General features: G+C 47.1%; 1 protein-coding gene and 1 pseudogene across 1 annotated transcript in view; one reads left to right on the forward strand and one right to left on the reverse strand.

The window, feature by feature from the left end:
- Positions 1-16,400, reverse strand: part of CLMP (CXADR like membrane protein) — a 113,494-nt gene that overhangs the window by 58,623 nt on the left and 38,471 nt on the right. The gene's annotated exons all lie outside the window — the stretch shown is intronic.
- LOC138843483 (small ribosomal subunit protein eS24 pseudogene) lies at positions 3,307-4,069 on the forward strand (annotated as a pseudogene).

Here is a 16,400-nt window from a genome sequence, read left to right on the forward strand (position 1 = left end):
GATCCAGCGGAGACTCCCTCAGGACTTGGCCCTGGGCCACATTCCGCAGCATTGGCTGTTCTTATCTCCTACTCTGCTCTTCCTCCAGCAGGAGTAACCATATTCTAAGCACTCGCTAGGCTGTGCTGGGGTGGGGTATAACAGACATGTTTCTTTCCCAACCCCACAACCTGTTGCTCCTGCTGTTACTGCCTCACCGCTCTTGCTTGGAAAATCTCTTTCCCTTCTCAGGGTTGTTGGTTTGCCTGAATAGCAAGAATTTCTCTTGCATGCATTTCCCCCATAATCCTCTATACACACTTCTATGACAGTTTTGACGTTTTGGGGGACCTATAAATTTACTCTCCTTTTTTCCCCCACTGGATGTTAAACTCCCCAGGCAGACATTTTCCTTATGCATCTGTGTATTTGCACAGTGCTTGTCATCAAATAGGCCCTCAATGAATGTAAGTTGAACTAATTAATTTCTCAGAGGGACAGGCACATTCTCTGGGCAGCTCCTAAGCATTAATTTAAGCCTTCATATATACATTGATTAATTAAATATGTGCCAGCTTTCTACTCTTGAACCAGCTCTCTGAAAACAACAGAAGGAAAACAGAACTAGTCTCTTCCTTATAACTATGTAATGAAGATTCACAAGAATAAAAGAATTGCAAGTATTTCATTATATAACATGTGATATGTAGAATCAAATAGACACATACAAATATGATAAATGCTATAAAGGAAACCGTGAGCATATGATTCCACCTTTAAATATACTTTGACTTCTTACATCCCACACAGTTGCATTGTGGGGATGACAGTAAAATTCTTCTTCCATTTAAAACTTTTCCTTAACTTGTTCAAGCCTTTTGAACTGTATCTTTAGATGTTCCACCTCTTGGGATAGTGATTTCTATGCTGGTAAATTAGACTTCGTGTATAAGGGGAGAAGAAGAGGGGCAGTCTTCCACAGTCACAGGCTAGAGCCAGCCCTTCCAGGGAAGAGAAATAACAGCCATCCTCACACACACACTTCTCAGACAACAGAGACGGAGACTGCCCTTCCTCACCCATTCTAACAGTATTAGTCTGATCCCAAAACCAAAGACATCACACACACACAAGAAAATCACAGGCCATATCACTCACGAATACAGATGCAATCATCCCTTACCAAATCAAATCAAGCAATACATGCAAAGAATACAGCATCAGACCAAGTGGGCTTTTATGCTTGGTTTAACATCAAAAAACCAATCATTGTAATTCTCCAGATGCATAGAATAAAGGGAAAAAAGCAGTATTTTAGCAGATGGAAAAAAGGAAATTTAACAAATTTAACCCAGTCATTTTTAAAAGATTTAGCAAACCAAGAAGAAAGAGAACTTTATATAAAAAAAAAAAAGTGAGAGAGAGAGAGAGCGGGACAGTACTCCCATTCACCGATTCCCTCTCTTAAATGCCCTACAAGGGGAGAGAAGGCAGTGCACAAGCAGGAAGCCAGGAACCTCACCCAGGTCTCCCACGAGGGTGGCAGGAAGCCACTTACTTCCCGGTATCTGCAGTACCAGGAAGCAGGAATCAAGAGCTGGGGATCAAACCCAGGCACTCTGATATAGGGTACAGACATCCTAATCACTAGGCCAGATGCCCACCCTGAAAGGAAATGTCTGGGTTTCCCCCCCCCCCAAAGATTTGTTTTATTTATTATTTGAGAAGAAAAGATAGAGAGAGAGAGAGAGAGAGGGAGAGACACACACACAGAGGTCTTCCATCTGGCTCACTCCTCAAATAGCTGCAATGTCTGGGGCTGGGCCAGGCTGAAGCTAGGAGCCTGGAACTCCCTCCTGGTATCCCATGTGAGTGGCAGGGGGCCAAGCACTCGGTCCGTCCGTCCTCTGCTGCCTTTCCCAGGCACATTAGCAGAGAGCTGAATCAGAAATGAAGCAGCTGGGACTTGAACCAGCGCCCCCTACAGGATGCTGGCATCGAAGGTAGAAGCTTAACCCTTGAAAAGACACTTCTTTTAAAAAAATGACTGTAAGTTAAAAAGTGAAAAATAATTAAGAATTCGATCACTGTCCATATGATGTCGAACAACTAATTTTCAAATCAGATCTTACAATATATAAGGAGGTGGGAAACGTTTCCTAGAACTTCCATGCTAACAGCTAACCGTGCGTACTTGCTGAAAGCTCTATGGACATTATCTTATTTGATGCTCACAGCAACCCTGTGCAGTAGGTATTTTTCCTCCCATTTTACAGACAGTGAAGCTGAGGCTTACAGAAGTCAAATGCATTGCTTAAGGGACGATAGCTAGTAAATGGCATAGTCTGTATTTGAGTGGAAGATCCATCGGTTTCACAGTTTGTGCTGTCAAACATGGTTCATTCTACTTTTCATGTGATAACTTCACTTTCTAAATGAAGCAGTGGAGTGTGAAGTCACAGTGATGGAAGTGAATGGCAAAGTGGAGACTAGAACCAAGGCTTTCTGCCACCCTGGGCACTGGTTTTTGTTGTTGTTGTTGTTTTTTCGTTTATTTGTTTTTGTTTGTTTTTTTTTTCAGAAACTGTTACATTCACATTTAATCCACCCACTCCTTCCTTTTCACCAAAACACACATTTTTTCCTCTTTGGAAGCCCCAGGCCTGAAATACTAGAGCAATAACTATAACTTACAGAGCCAAGGATTGAATTTCGTCTCCTGCTCTGTTTAGCTCTCAAAACCACTAAGCCGCAGAGAAAATTCTGCCCACTCAGAAAAGAGCATGTTAAAGCAAGACTGAGAGGATCCTCCCCTCAGAGGAATGTGGGTGGTGAGAAAGACGGGGAAGGGATGTAAAGACAATCGGAGTTGGGGCTGGAGAACACTGTACGTATTCATCTCTCAAAAACCTGAAACTCTGCCCCTGTAAGGGGAGTCCCAAGGGGGTGTATGTGTCCAAGGAGGCCTCAAAGTAGCCCTTTTCTGTGCAAAAACTCAATTCCCATCAACCCCTCTCACAGCCACCAGGATTTCTGAGAGGCACTGGGAAGTGGCCCCAAGATACCATGGCTCTGAGCAGGCTTTGGTAAAATTGAAAAGGAAGAAAAAAAAAAAATCTTTGCCATCCATCCGATCAGTGTGAATTTAGAAGGAAGATGATATAGGCTTTCTGGTGTTTAACCAAGTCTGAAGAAGACGACCTCTCTCCCCTTTCCTTTTGAACAAGTTGATGTCCCCCACATCATGTCCTCGCAGGGTAAGAAGCCACCTTCTCTACAGGCCCACTGGGAGCTGCACCCTACTCCCTGCACAGCAGGGCTCTGGGGAGCGGGCGACACTAAGGACTGAGCAGCTGAAAATAGCCAGGAGACAAAGTTGTTCAGGAGTCAGAAACGAGTTCACCAATCGCAGACCCCAGTGAAATGTGCTCTGAAGCACGGTAATAGCACACACGTGTACGATGTGCACACACAGCATTAAAGTGGCACAGTACTCCCTGGCTGCCTGTGTGCCGGCCACCACCATGAATGACACAGCAACTATATGGACCAGGAAGTTCATGACCAGCCAACTACTTCAGAGGAAACAAGTGGACATCAATTTCCCTCACCATGGAAAGGCAACAGCCAAAATGCACAAGACCACACCAGGTGTTCTCTTTGTATTTGGATTCAGAACCCATTGTGATGGTTGGAAGACAACTGGCTTTGATAGGATTTATGATTTCTTGGGTTACGCATAGAAAAATGAACCCAAACATAGGCTTACAAGATGTGGCCTGTATGAGAAGAAGACCTCAACAAAACAGCAAAAGCACTGCAAGAAGAGAACTAAGGAAGTCAGGGGAACTATGACAGCCAGAGCTGGTGCTGGCACAGGTGAGCCACAGCAGAAGAAGGAAGTATTCTTCAAGGACTTTATCTGCAGAGACTGGACTTTTCACAAGGTTGATAAACTCTAAAAACTTTTATTTTAAGAAGTGTGATTAAGCAGCCTCCTGCAATGCTAGCATCCAAATGGGCACCTGTTCTAGTACCAGCTGCTCGGCTTCCAATCCAGTTCCCTGTTAATATGCCTGGGAAAGCATCGGAAGATGGCCCATGTGCCTGGATCCTTGCCAACCATGTAGGAGACTTGGATGAAGCTCCTGGCTCCTGGCTTCAGCCTGGCCCAGCTCTGGTCATTGTGATCATTTGGGGAGTGAACCAGCAGATAGAAGATTCTCTCTCTCTGTCTCTCTGTCTCTCTCTTACTCTGTCTTCCAAATAAATAAATAAATCTTTACGAAAAAGGAAATGTAGTTAGATCTTCGTTTCTCTTCCCCAAACAGATTTCAGAATAATATGTCATTTCAGCATAGAATTCACATGATCGTTTTTCTTTCCTCAAAGTCATTTGACCACTTAGCTTTGGATTTTTGTTTTCCTCCCTCAGATATAAAGGGTGTAGGAATTTCATTTGATCTGTCAGTTCCTTTAAGAGATATTTCCTGGTAGCCAAAGGGGTTAGAAAAGAATAGGAAAAAAGAATATTTTGAGTCTTGAAGGGAATTTTTAACTCCTCTTAGTTTAATTATATGTATTTCAGATTAGAAACTAACAAATGAACAATAACTAAAAATGAAGACACCCATCACTAACCTCCAAACTCTTAAAAAAAACTTTGAAAAAACTGTGGAAAGTGGTGGCCTGAGTTAGTTCAGGTCAGACTGGAGTCCTGGCTCTCATTTATTATGTGAGCCTTAGTACAATCCTTCATTGTTTGACACCCAGCTTTATCATTTGTGAAATGGGCATAATAGTAGGACTTTTTCCTATGGCTCTAATAAGGATTAAACAAATAACCTGTGTTTTAGAGCACACACACACACACATACACACAACACATAACACTCCCATAGCTGTTAGAAGAACAACAGCAGAAAGAAAGTAATAATCCCAGAGAAGGGGCTATATGTAAGAAATCCCTAAGGAAGCAGCAGAATTGCACCCAAGTGCAGAGGCAGACCTTTGTTCACACAAATAGCACTTTTTTTTTTTTTAAGGCAAATTGCAGAAAGATGTGCCTCCTGCTTACTCGCAGCTGACTGAGCCCCATGCCACGGCACACTGCCTTTGAGTGGCAGCAGCCCTATCATGGGACTCAGCAAAGGCATGATTACTTTGGGGAACTGTCAAACAGGGAAAGCTGTTCAGAGGCTCCACGTGGAGACAGCTGTCTCCTAAATAACAGTCTCCTGTTTCTCTCTGAGGTCATGATTGCCTGCTAGGAATCCTTGAGTTGTTGGGATAACCTGGAAATATGTACTGGGAAAGACGCAAAGTTTCCACTGACTTCACTGTAGAATCGACAAGGATCTGATGACTGGAAGAGAGGCTGGAAAAGTAGGATAGGGCCAGATCAGGAAAAATTTGCATGATGATCAACACTGTTTCCTTAGCTTAATTCAAGTCAGATCCCTCTGAGTCTTCCTGAGTCACCAGGCCTCCATCCTAGCACCTTTGCTCCAGTTTTAGCAAGAATCTTAGGGAGTCATTTTAATAAAAATCCCCCACACTTGGTCCCAATCATCCTCAATGTCTTATCACCCTGGCTTGTTGTCAGCAAAATGTTACAGTTAGATCCATTTAGCAAAGGATTACCCTATTCCATTGTTATTGCCCATCAGCCCATCCCTCCCACCCTGCTTCTTGGCTACCAATCCCTACTTTTCCTTATTGTATTCAGAGTTGAGCCTGATCGCTCTCTCCTGCTACAAAATCCCTTTGTTGCCACTGATAGGGTTTGGGACACATTTCTCAAAAAGAGGACACATTGGTATAGCATTTAAAACCAAAGGAATCTGAGAAACAGCAGGTGTAGAAAGGACTCTCTGATCTTGCCCTGCCATAGGTCACAAGCCCTTCATCGGAGAGGTGCCTTCCCTATCCTGGGGGGCAAGGAGCACCCTTATCTCGGAAGACAGATGAAGGAGCACAAAGAGGCATCTGAACAAGCAGGCTTTGCTAAGTTCCCTTCAGTCTATGACTCTTCTAATCTTTTTTTTTTTTTTTTCTTGACAGGCAGAGTGGACAGTGAGAGAGACAGAGAGAAAGGTCTTCCTTTTTCCATTGGTTCCCCACAATGGCCGCTGTGGCTGGCGCACTGCGCTGATCCGAAGACAGGAGCCAGGTGCTTCTCCTGGTCTCCCATGCGGGCACAGGGCCCAAGCACTTGGGCCATCCTCCACTGCCCTCCCGGGCCACAGCAGAGAGCTGGCCTGGAAGAGGAGCAACCGGGACAGAATCCGGCGCCCCGACCGGGACTAGAACCCAGGGTGCCAGTGCTGCAGGCAGAGGATTAGCCTATTGAGCCGTGGTGCTGGCCCAGTCTATGACTCTTTTTTTATGACTCCTACTCTATCAAACTAATGCAGAGACACTGAGGTTTAACCATTTCATTTCCTTGTGAAGGATCTCATGTCGTATAAAACTTACATCCAATAAGAGCCTATGCTTTTTCTCTTGCTAATCCATCTTTTATTACAGAGCCCCAGCCAAGAGCCTAGCAGGACAGAAGGAAAGGTTTCTATCCTCTCTTACATTTCCTTGCAACAAAGTCTTCCTTACCTGCTTTAGCATGCATCATAATTTTATTTTTTTTCTTTTCTTCTTCTTTTTTTTGCTTTACCAGTAATATACAGGAGCTTACCCTTGGTGCGTAGGCAAGGGGAGCCACCGGAGTTTTAGGCATGGGTGTTTCATGCTGAACTTCCTTCTCTAGCATGGGAGCTCTGTGAGCGTGTGACTAATGCACTCAAGGGGAGGGCTTGGTTTCATGAAGCACAGCTGCAATAAATCCACAAGCAGCAGCAAATTAACTCTTTTTGATCCTGCGAAATCTTCCTTTTTCCTTATTCACCTGGAGAGCCACACAAATGCTTGAGAAAATGGCCAGACATCTTTGCAATGTGTGTGGTGGTGTTCTCAGCAGTAAATTACTTCAGTGAAAGGGTCAACCCTGATCGACGGAGCCGATACAGTCTGTGTATATGAGGTCCAGGCTAGGGACCCACAGTTCACGTCCCAGGAGGGGCCTGGGAGAAACAAGATCCTGAGGGGGTCCTGGCTGTTTCAGGGGTTGCAGGCCAGGGACCGTGTTGTTTGAGGTGAGGGGATTGCCTCTAAGTTTGTTATTTGCACTGTAACATTTCATGGCTGGAACTTGTATTATGACTTTTTAAGTAACATATTTTGAAATGTAGGCTCAAAGTAGGACTTTAACTAGTAACCTACCATAAATGGAACCTGACTTATGGGCCAGCTAACAGCCTTTGGTTTAGATGTGGCAGGCTGCCAACACAGGCCGACAGCCTCAGTCCTCTTTCCAAACTGGGTAAGTAAACCTCGTGTGTCCAGTTCCCTACATCCCACAGCAGTTTCCATTCAGCCCTTCTCTTCCAGAAAACCAAATGAACCTTCCACACCAGAATGCTGCATTCTCCTTGCAGAGCCTTCTTAAAGTTCACAAAGTGGCATCAGATTCAGAGGAACCAACCCATTCAGAAGGAACACAGGGGAGGTCTGGGAGCCAGAAAGGGTGCAAAGGCTGGTGGAGCCGGCAGGGTCCCAGAGGGGAGATGGCCATCTCCTTACAAATAAACAGTTTCACCAGAGGCCGGACTGGGCCATGTGCTCAGTGTTTGCTTTGGACAGCACTGGCCGAGAGGTCTCAGGGTTAGGCTGTCCCCAGAGATCGTGAGCAGGCCCCTAGCAGCCACAGCTCCCCTGAGCATGCTGCCTGCTGCCTGCTGCCTGCTGCCTATCGCTGGGGGCTGTCCTGCGATTTCCGGAATTTTATAGAAAGAGGAAGGCCAAGCTGAAAATCTCTCCTGAAGGCAGTCACCCCGGTGGGGCCCAGCTCCTTGCAAACAAAACAGTTGGTTGGACGTCCCGGAGCTGTGGGGTTTCTGCACTGGGCGGAAGGCGCCAGGCGTGGTGATTGAAACCACATGTGCTAGAGGTTTCCAAGAGCAGCGACCCAGACACCCGGGGCCAGGCGGGCTGCTGCTGTTGCATTCCCTCTGTCCCTTGGGTCTCCAAAGTCAGAAACTCTAAGAGCCCTAGACCACCAGGATCCCTGCAGAAAGAGCAGTGAGTGGTGTTGTTTTTTTAAACTGAATGAAATGGCATTTTCACACACACATACGCACGCACACGGAACAGCAGAAAATTACTAGACACCTCTAGGGCCCAGGGCCTCCACTTCCAAGCCCTGCCGTGGATTCCTCCAGCTCTGAAAGATCTCAGATTCCTTAGATGAGACAGCCAGAAGAGATGGACTTTGTGGTGGGAAGGTACATTTACCGAACTAACATAACATACATGTTAACTCTTCTTTGTTTAAAAAACTTTAAAAGCTACAGAATTAATATATATGTATATTCTCATAACAAACGAAAATGCATTCGAGCCTCGTCCCCTCTCCCAAGTAATTCCTGTGATTAATTTGAAGAATGTCCTTCTAGATCTTTCTGTGTTATTGTACATACTTGTGTGTCCATATGGGAATATGAAACTTTACCTTAGACTGAACCAAAAGGAGATTTTATTGTATGTATTTTTTGTAATTTATTTTGATTTTCAATAGGTTTTGAAAATTCTTCCACAGTAAAATACAAAGATCTACTTTTAATTCCAAGTGGGATCTATAATTATAAAGTGGGGGAAAAGCAAGAAAGAAGGATTAGCTCTAGTAGCATAATAGCAATTTTTTTGGTTCTTTTTATTTTTTCCCAAAGATTTACTCATTTGTTTGAAAGGCAGGGTTACAGAGAGAGAGAGAGAGAGAGAGGTCCTCCATCCGCTGGTTCACTCCCCATATGGCCGCAATGGTCGGAGCTGCTTCGATCCGAAGCCAGGAGCCAGGAGCTTCTTCCAGGTCTCCCACACGGATGCAGGGGCCCAAGGACTTGGGCCATCTTCCACTGCTTTCCCAGGCCACAGCAGAGAGCTGGATCGGAAGTGGAGCAGCTGGGACTCAAACCGGCGCCCACAAGGGATGCCAGCACTGCAGGCAGCAGCTCCACCCGCCACGCCACAGTGCTGGCCCCAGTATAGCAGCAGCTTTGGCTTATGGCCCAAATCCAGCAATATCCTCATTTTTGTATAGCCTGAAGCTAAGAATCATTTTTACATATTTAAATGATTGAAAAAAAAGAATACTGTTTTCTGACAAATGAAAATTTGTAATTTTACAAATGTAAATTTGGTTTCTATAAATAAGCCTCACTGGAACACAGTTACACTCATCCATTTATGTGTGGTCTGCAATTACTATTATGTCACAGAACCAAAAAAAAAAATTGCCCCGTTTGAGAATCGTTGCTCTTACTCAAGATGTCTTTCTAGAACTGGCTCAAGTTACCTGATCCTGGCTCATAATGGACTTTACAATCTGTGAATTGCTAAGGCATTTACTATATACTGTAACTCTTAACAATCTTGCGCACTTAAGGTGGCTCATATTGTCTTGTTTTTATGATTATCAGCTGGAATTTCTCATCCCCAAAGCCTAGTGAATTCATTTTGAAGACAGGGACCATGTTTCCCAATTCCTTTGATTTTTGTGTGAGTACCCCCAAAGTCTTCGGTGGTATTTATTCACTCACATTTTCTTCTCAAAATTCTTTTTTTTTTTTTTTAAAGATTTATTTATTTGAAAGGCAGAGTTACAGAGAGCAGGAGAGAGAGAGAGAAAGAGAAAGAGAGAGAGAGAGAGAGAGAGAGATCGTCCACCTGATGGTTCACTCCCTAAATGGCTGCAACAGCCAGGGTTGGGCCAGGCTGAAGTCAGCAGCTTCATCTGGATCTCCCACATGGGTGCAGGTGCCCAAGGACTTGGGCCATCTTCTGATGTTTTCCCAGGCCATAGCAGAGAGCTGGATCAGAAGTGGAGCAGCCAGGACTCAAACTGGTGCCCCTATGGGATGCTGGCACTGCAGGCAGCAGCTTTACCTGCTATGCCACAGCACTGGCCCCAACCTAGTCAAAATTCTTCAGCTGGACTTTGATCATGGGGATCAGAAGTAGGATAGAGGAGGCGAAGGGAGATCCAGTTGTCCTGACATTCCCCTTAGGGATATTGCTACAGTCTTGGAATTTGCTCAGATGTAAGCCCAAGATCAGAGAGTGCTTCTTCAGGGCAGTTTCCACAGTGCCTGGGTGAGGGGGTGGGGCACCCATAGTAACAAACTTTGACCTTAGCATCCTACAGCCAAAGCCCTAAGTGGGAGGAGGGGATTGGCGGAGGCGGAGGGCACCCAGGAATAGTTGTGGATGTGAGGATTTGGCTGGATGAGATTTCTTAAAACAGCCCTACTCCTAAACACGAGCCCACAGCTTCTTTTTTCCAGGCCAAAGTCCTGTGTCTGCTCCCCGATGTCCCTGTGTAAGTCCGAGGAGAGACACATCAGGACCCCAGTGGAGGTTCCTGACAACCTGTTCCCGGCACCAAACCTCTCAGCCGTGTGGCGGTGCTGCGGAGTTCGGTGTGATCTTATTTCTGGTGCTCACCTCCCATTTACAAAAGCTGCCCAAGGGCAGGATCCACATTTCACTGTCACTGTGTGGTTGTGCGTGAAGGTACCTGGGTACAGAATCAGCACACATGGACTTAGTCCTCACTTCTTCCTGACAAGCTGACTGGTGATGGCCAGTCATTCTCCCTGCCCCTCACTGGCTACCTCCGTTCAACAGGGACGACACCACTGTGGTGGAGATGGCCCTGACTCCTGGTGTTCAGGCCGTAGTGTAATCGCAGGCCCCTGAGTGTGGGCTGCGCCAGGAAATACAAAGGACATGGCCAGGGTGATGGGCGGCCACTCCCACGATCAAGGATGCTATAAAACTCGCTCTGAGCACACTGGACTTAGAAGCGCCCCTGCTTGCCTTGAAGAAGCAAGTTGCCATGTTGTCCAAGGCCCATGCAGTGGACCCCATGACAGACTGTGGGCAGCTCTGCTCTGTAGCCAACAAAAACCAACAACAGCCTTACAACCAAAAGAAACTGAATACGGAAGGCCCCTGACAGTGGTTCAAGGTCATGTTTCAACTCTAGGAAAGTACAGAAGCAATAAGCATGATGCCATCCCATCACTTCTCGCTGAGCAGCGCCGCCGCAGCTCCCCGCCAGCCCCACAGCCACGAGCGGAGGCAGCTGGTACTCTGCAGTGCGCTCTGTTGCTCAGATGCAGGGTGCAGTAGGTTAGGCGCCTTCCTTGCACTGTTGACACGGTGTCTTCATCTTACAAAGGTTTTATGGGATTTTAGCCCCCGCTGTAAGCCAAGAAGCATCGACACTACCAGCAAGCATGTGGCTCAGGGAGCATATCTCTCCCCTGCTGAGCCTCCAGATGGAAGCCCCACCCTGGCTGACTCTCAGCAGAGGGTCCCGCTAAACTGTGTCTGGACTCCTGACCCACAGAAGCGATGCTGTAATAAATTGGTGTTGTTTTTAGCTGCTACCTTTGTGGTCATTGGTTGCATGGCAATGGACAACTACTATACCTCCCTGTTTGGTTTGTGTGTGAGGGCTTTGTAATCCGCAGCACATGAGTATCTTCAAAAGTCATTATTAGACCTGATATTCAGTACAGTATCAGGCATACTGTATTCTCAAGAAATATTTGTGGATGAGTGGTTTTGGTAAAATGAGGCTATGATCATGATAAGAAAGAAATCCTATAAATTGGCAGACAGGATTTTCTGAAAACCCAGGGTACCCTTTGCCTTGCAGGTTCGTTGGCTGATTGCACTTGGCTCTCAGGTCACCAGCTGGCGTTTTCTGCTCCATCTCTCTGACTGTGTGGGGTTTGTCCCCACTCTGCTGGCTGGTTGTATGGCAGGGTCTGGCCGTCCCTGCTGTCCTACCCCTTAGACTTACAAGGTTCTAGGACTTCATTAGCAACAAAGCCACAGGTGACAGTTGAGCGTTTGAAACATGGCTAAATAGAATTGTGATAGGCTGTGAATAAACAATATCACCCTGGATTGCAAACTTAGTAAAATAAAAAGAGTGTAAACTATTGTGCTGGTAATTTTTTTATTGGTTACAAGTTGACAATATGTAGTTTTAAAGTTTATTTTTATTTGAAAAGCAATAGCTGGGTTGGGGGTAGAATGGGGTGGGGGTGAAGGGAGCCTTCCATGTGCTGGTTCACTCCTCAAATGCCCACAACAGCTGGGGCTGGGCCAGGCCAAAGCCGGGAGCCAGGAACTCCATCCGTGTCTCCCATGTGGGTGGCAGAGCACCTGAGCCATCACTGTCTGCCTCCCAGGGTGTGCATTAGCAGGAAGCCAGATAGGAAGCAGAGGTGGGACTCCATGCAGGCACGCTGATACAGGATGTGGGCGTCTCAGGCAGCCGCTTAACCTGCTGTGCAACCACACGCACCCTGAGCTAATGTCTTGTTTAGTATTGAATCCAGTATTAAAATTAACTTCACCTGTTTCTCCTTGAGCTTTCTGCCGTGGGCTTGCATCATATTTCTATCTTTTACAGTGCACTGCACAGCTCTAGAGTGACATTTACAGGCCAACTTTGTGCTCCGGTCTATTTTCCTGCCAACCAACTGTGGCTCTGGTTGAGAATTGCTGCTCAAGGTAACTGCTCAGGGTCTGGGCCACTGGAACCTGACGAGAGCACTGGCTCACTTGCCTGCCTCTGACAGTGCCAGCCTGTGCTTAGTGGGTAGTGGATGGGTTTGCCTCTGCTAATGGTTTATTTTATTTTTTTTAAAGATTTACTTATTTATTTGAGAAGTAGCATTACTGACAGTGAAAGGGAGAGACAGAGAGAAAGGTCTTCCATCTGCTAATTTACTCCCCAAGTGGCCGCAACGGCTGGAGCTGTGCCAATCTGAAGTCAGGAGCTTCTTCCAGGTCTCCCCTGTGGGTGCAGGGACCCAAGTGCCTGGGCCATCTTCTACTGCTTTCCCAGGCCATAGCAGAGAGCTGGATCGGAAGAGGAGCAGCCAGGACTAGAACTGGCGCCCATATGGGATGCTGGCAGCACAGATGGAGACTTAACCCACTGCGCCACAGCGCCGCCCCATCTGCTAATGGTTTAAATGTGCTGAGTGCGCTGTGCTCCTCACCGTGTAATGCAGAATGACACTGTGTCCGCGGCCTCCATGGGCTTGCGGAATATGCTCACTTCCAAAGGTATTTTCCTGTTGCACACAACAAGTGCTCCAACCTCACGAGGGTGATCTAGTCAACATCCTCTGAGCATGTCTGCTTGGAGCCACAACTGAGCATTTCCCACACGAGGCCTTCTGCCTGGAACGCTCTCTCCTCCACCCCCCGCCCCTCCTGCTACCTTCTTCCTAACACTTGCCTTTCCAGCTGGCTCAGTTCCCACTTCTTAGGTAAGGCCCACTCCAAACCACTCTGGCTGTTGGCAATTCCTCCATTTCCCGAGGTCCCTCCCATACTACTGCATGCAAGTCAGGGAGCACAGCAGCCCTGTGATAGAGTTATATAATTTTCTACATGCATGGGGTTATTTCCTCCTCTATACTGAATGCCCTCATTATAGGATGCATTGTGTCTCCCTAAAATTCATACATTGATGTCCTAACCCCGGTACTTCAGAATGTAACTCTGTTTAAGATAAGGCCTTTTAAGAAGTAATTAAGTTAAGATGAGGTCATTAGTGTGGGCCCAACCCAGTATGACTGGTGGGGCCCCTATCAGAAGAGGCGAGAACCAGGAGTACAGAAAAATGCTGTGAACTCAGAGGAAAAGCACAGCTGCCCACCAGCCGAGGAGAGGCCTGGGAAGAAAGCAACCCGGCTTTGTCTTAGACTTCTAACTCCCACGGTTGTGAGCAGATGCATCCCTACCAGTTGCTTCGCTGCATCTGTGGCACTTTGGCCTGGCAGCCCTCACGAAGTAGCACACTCCTCAAGGAGAGCCACCTTTGACCAGCCCTGTAGCTCAAATTGGGAATATTTTGCCAAGTACTTTGTCATTTTGTCCCTTTGCCCCCATGTTCCTCCTCTGTATCTTTTTTTTTTCTTAAGATTTATTTTATTTATCTGAAAGACAGAACTATAGAGGTAGAGAGAGAGAGAGAGAGAGGTCTTCCATCCACTTGTTCACTCCCCAGATGGCCACAACAGCTAGAGCTGAGCTGAAGCCAGGAACCAGGAGCTTCTTCTGGTCTCCCACACGGGTGTAGGGGCCCAAGGACTTGGGCCATCCTCCGCTGCTTTCCCAGGCACATTTAGCAGGCGGCTGGATCAGAAGTGGAGCAGCCAGGACTCAAACTGGCACCCATATGGGATGCCAGGGCTGCAGGCCAGGGCTTTAACCAAGGCGCCGCTCCTCCTCCCACCTGTATCTTTTCATGTTATATTATATACAAATGATTCAAAAATTCATGGAGAATGGAATTAAAATATAACTAAATTTTGGTGCAAACATTTTTGAAACGGTGCCTAGTTTCTTCATTTTTTGAAGGCCTCTCATATGCATGGATTTCAAACTTTTTTTAATGTTACATGTTTTGTTTATGTGAGAGAGAGAGCGCGCGCTCCCACTTGCTGATTCACTTCCCAAATGCCCACAATGCCAGGGCTGGACTAGGGGCTGAGGCTGGGAGCTGGGAACTGAATCCTGGTCTCTCACCGGTGACAGGAAGCCAATTACTTGAGGCATCACTGCTGCCTGCCAAGGTCTACACTGGCAGGAAGCTGAACTCGGGAGCCAGAGCCAGACATCAGACTCATGAACTCAGATGTGGGACATGGGCTTCTTACCCAGTGTCTTAATTGCTAAACACCTGCTCCCTCAAAATCTTTTTACACCAAAATAGACTCGTCTTTTAATTCCGTCCTCATAAAGCTCTTTGAAATACCCTCATATGTGCCCTAGCCACACTCATCGGTGCCGAGTAAGGGACCCCAAGCACTCAGGCTGTGTAAGAAGTGCCTGGCAGGGAAGCAGGTTGGAAAGAGCGTTTGAGCCACTGATTACCCTCAAAGGAAGCTCATTGAGGACACCGGTTCTTCTCCGAAGCTTTTCTCTAGGAAACAGAATCTCTTGCCACGCAATACATCTGGCTGCGGGAGTCCAGAGCAGTGACATTAAATGTAATTGACATTAAAGCCTCTCCCCGGCGCTGCAGACGGTGCTCGCAAGGTTTCAGGGCTGGCGCGGCAGCGAGCACTGACATTCAAGCTTGCCAGTCGTCTGGAACACTGAACTCTTTCTCCTCTCCCCAGGCCCAGAGCAGCCTGCAGGGTTTGAGCAAATGAGAGTTTCACATATTTTCTCTCCAGGGGGGAGGGCTCAGCTGAACGCTTTGATCTGATCTTTTTCTCTGATCTTCCTTTTCTCTCTTGCCAGCTTCTCTCCTTTGCCTCCTATTGTCTGACTGCATCTGTCCCCAGGGATTTACCTCTTCTGCCTGGAAGTTTGGCCATGTATAGAAAATACAAAATGTTCTTTCCTTGTGCCCCTAAATAAAGTTGAGGCAGGCTGGAGCAGTCAAAGGGAAGCTTACTATAAACTAGAGAGGAGTGGGATCCTCCCTGCCCTGACACACACACATACAAAGAGCAAAAAGCATTATGAAGTATTGGCTTTTTTTAAAAAAAAAAGATTTTATTTATTTATTTGAGAGGTATAGAGTTACAGACAGTGAGAGAGAAACAAAGAGAAAGGTCTTCCTTCCATTGGTTCACTCCCCCAAACGGCCGCTACAGCCGGCATGTTGTGCCGATCCGAAGCAAGGAGCCAGGTGCTTCCTCCTGGTCTCCCAGAGCTGGACTGGAAGAGAAGCAGCCGGGACTAGAACTCAGTGCCCATATGGGATGCTGGCGCCTCAGGCAGAGGATTAGCTAAGTGAGCCACGGTGCCAGCCTTGAAGTACTGGCTTTTTTTTTTTTTTTTTTTTTTTTTTTTTACAGGCAGAGTAGACAGTGAGAGAGAGAGACAGAGAGAAAGGTCTTCCTTTGTCATTGGTTCACCCTTCAACGGCTGGCACGGTGCATGGCACGCTGCGGCCGGCGCACCTCAATGAACTGAAGCCAGGAGCCAGGTGCTTCTCCTGGTCTCCCATGCAGGTGCAGGGCCCAAGGACCTGGGCCATCCTCCACTGCACTCCTGGGCCACAGCAGAGAACTGGACTGGAATAGGGGCAACCGGGACAGAATCCGGCACCCCGACCGGGACTAGAACCCGGTGTGCCGGCACCGCAGGCAGAGGATTAGCCTATTGAGCCATGGCGCCAGCCAGTATTGGCTTTTAAAAACTGGACTGGGGCCGGCGCTATGGCATAGTGGGTAAGGCTGCCGCCTGCAGTGCAGGCATCCCATGTGGACACTGGTTCGAGTCCCGGCTGCTCCACTTCCTATCCAGCTCTCTGTTGTGGC

Source organism: Oryctolagus cuniculus, chromosome 1 (assembly GCF_964237555.1).
Source record: "Oryctolagus cuniculus chromosome 1, mOryCun1.1, whole genome shotgun sequence".
Lineage (NCBI taxonomy): Eukaryota > Metazoa > Chordata > Mammalia > Lagomorpha > Leporidae > Oryctolagus > Oryctolagus cuniculus.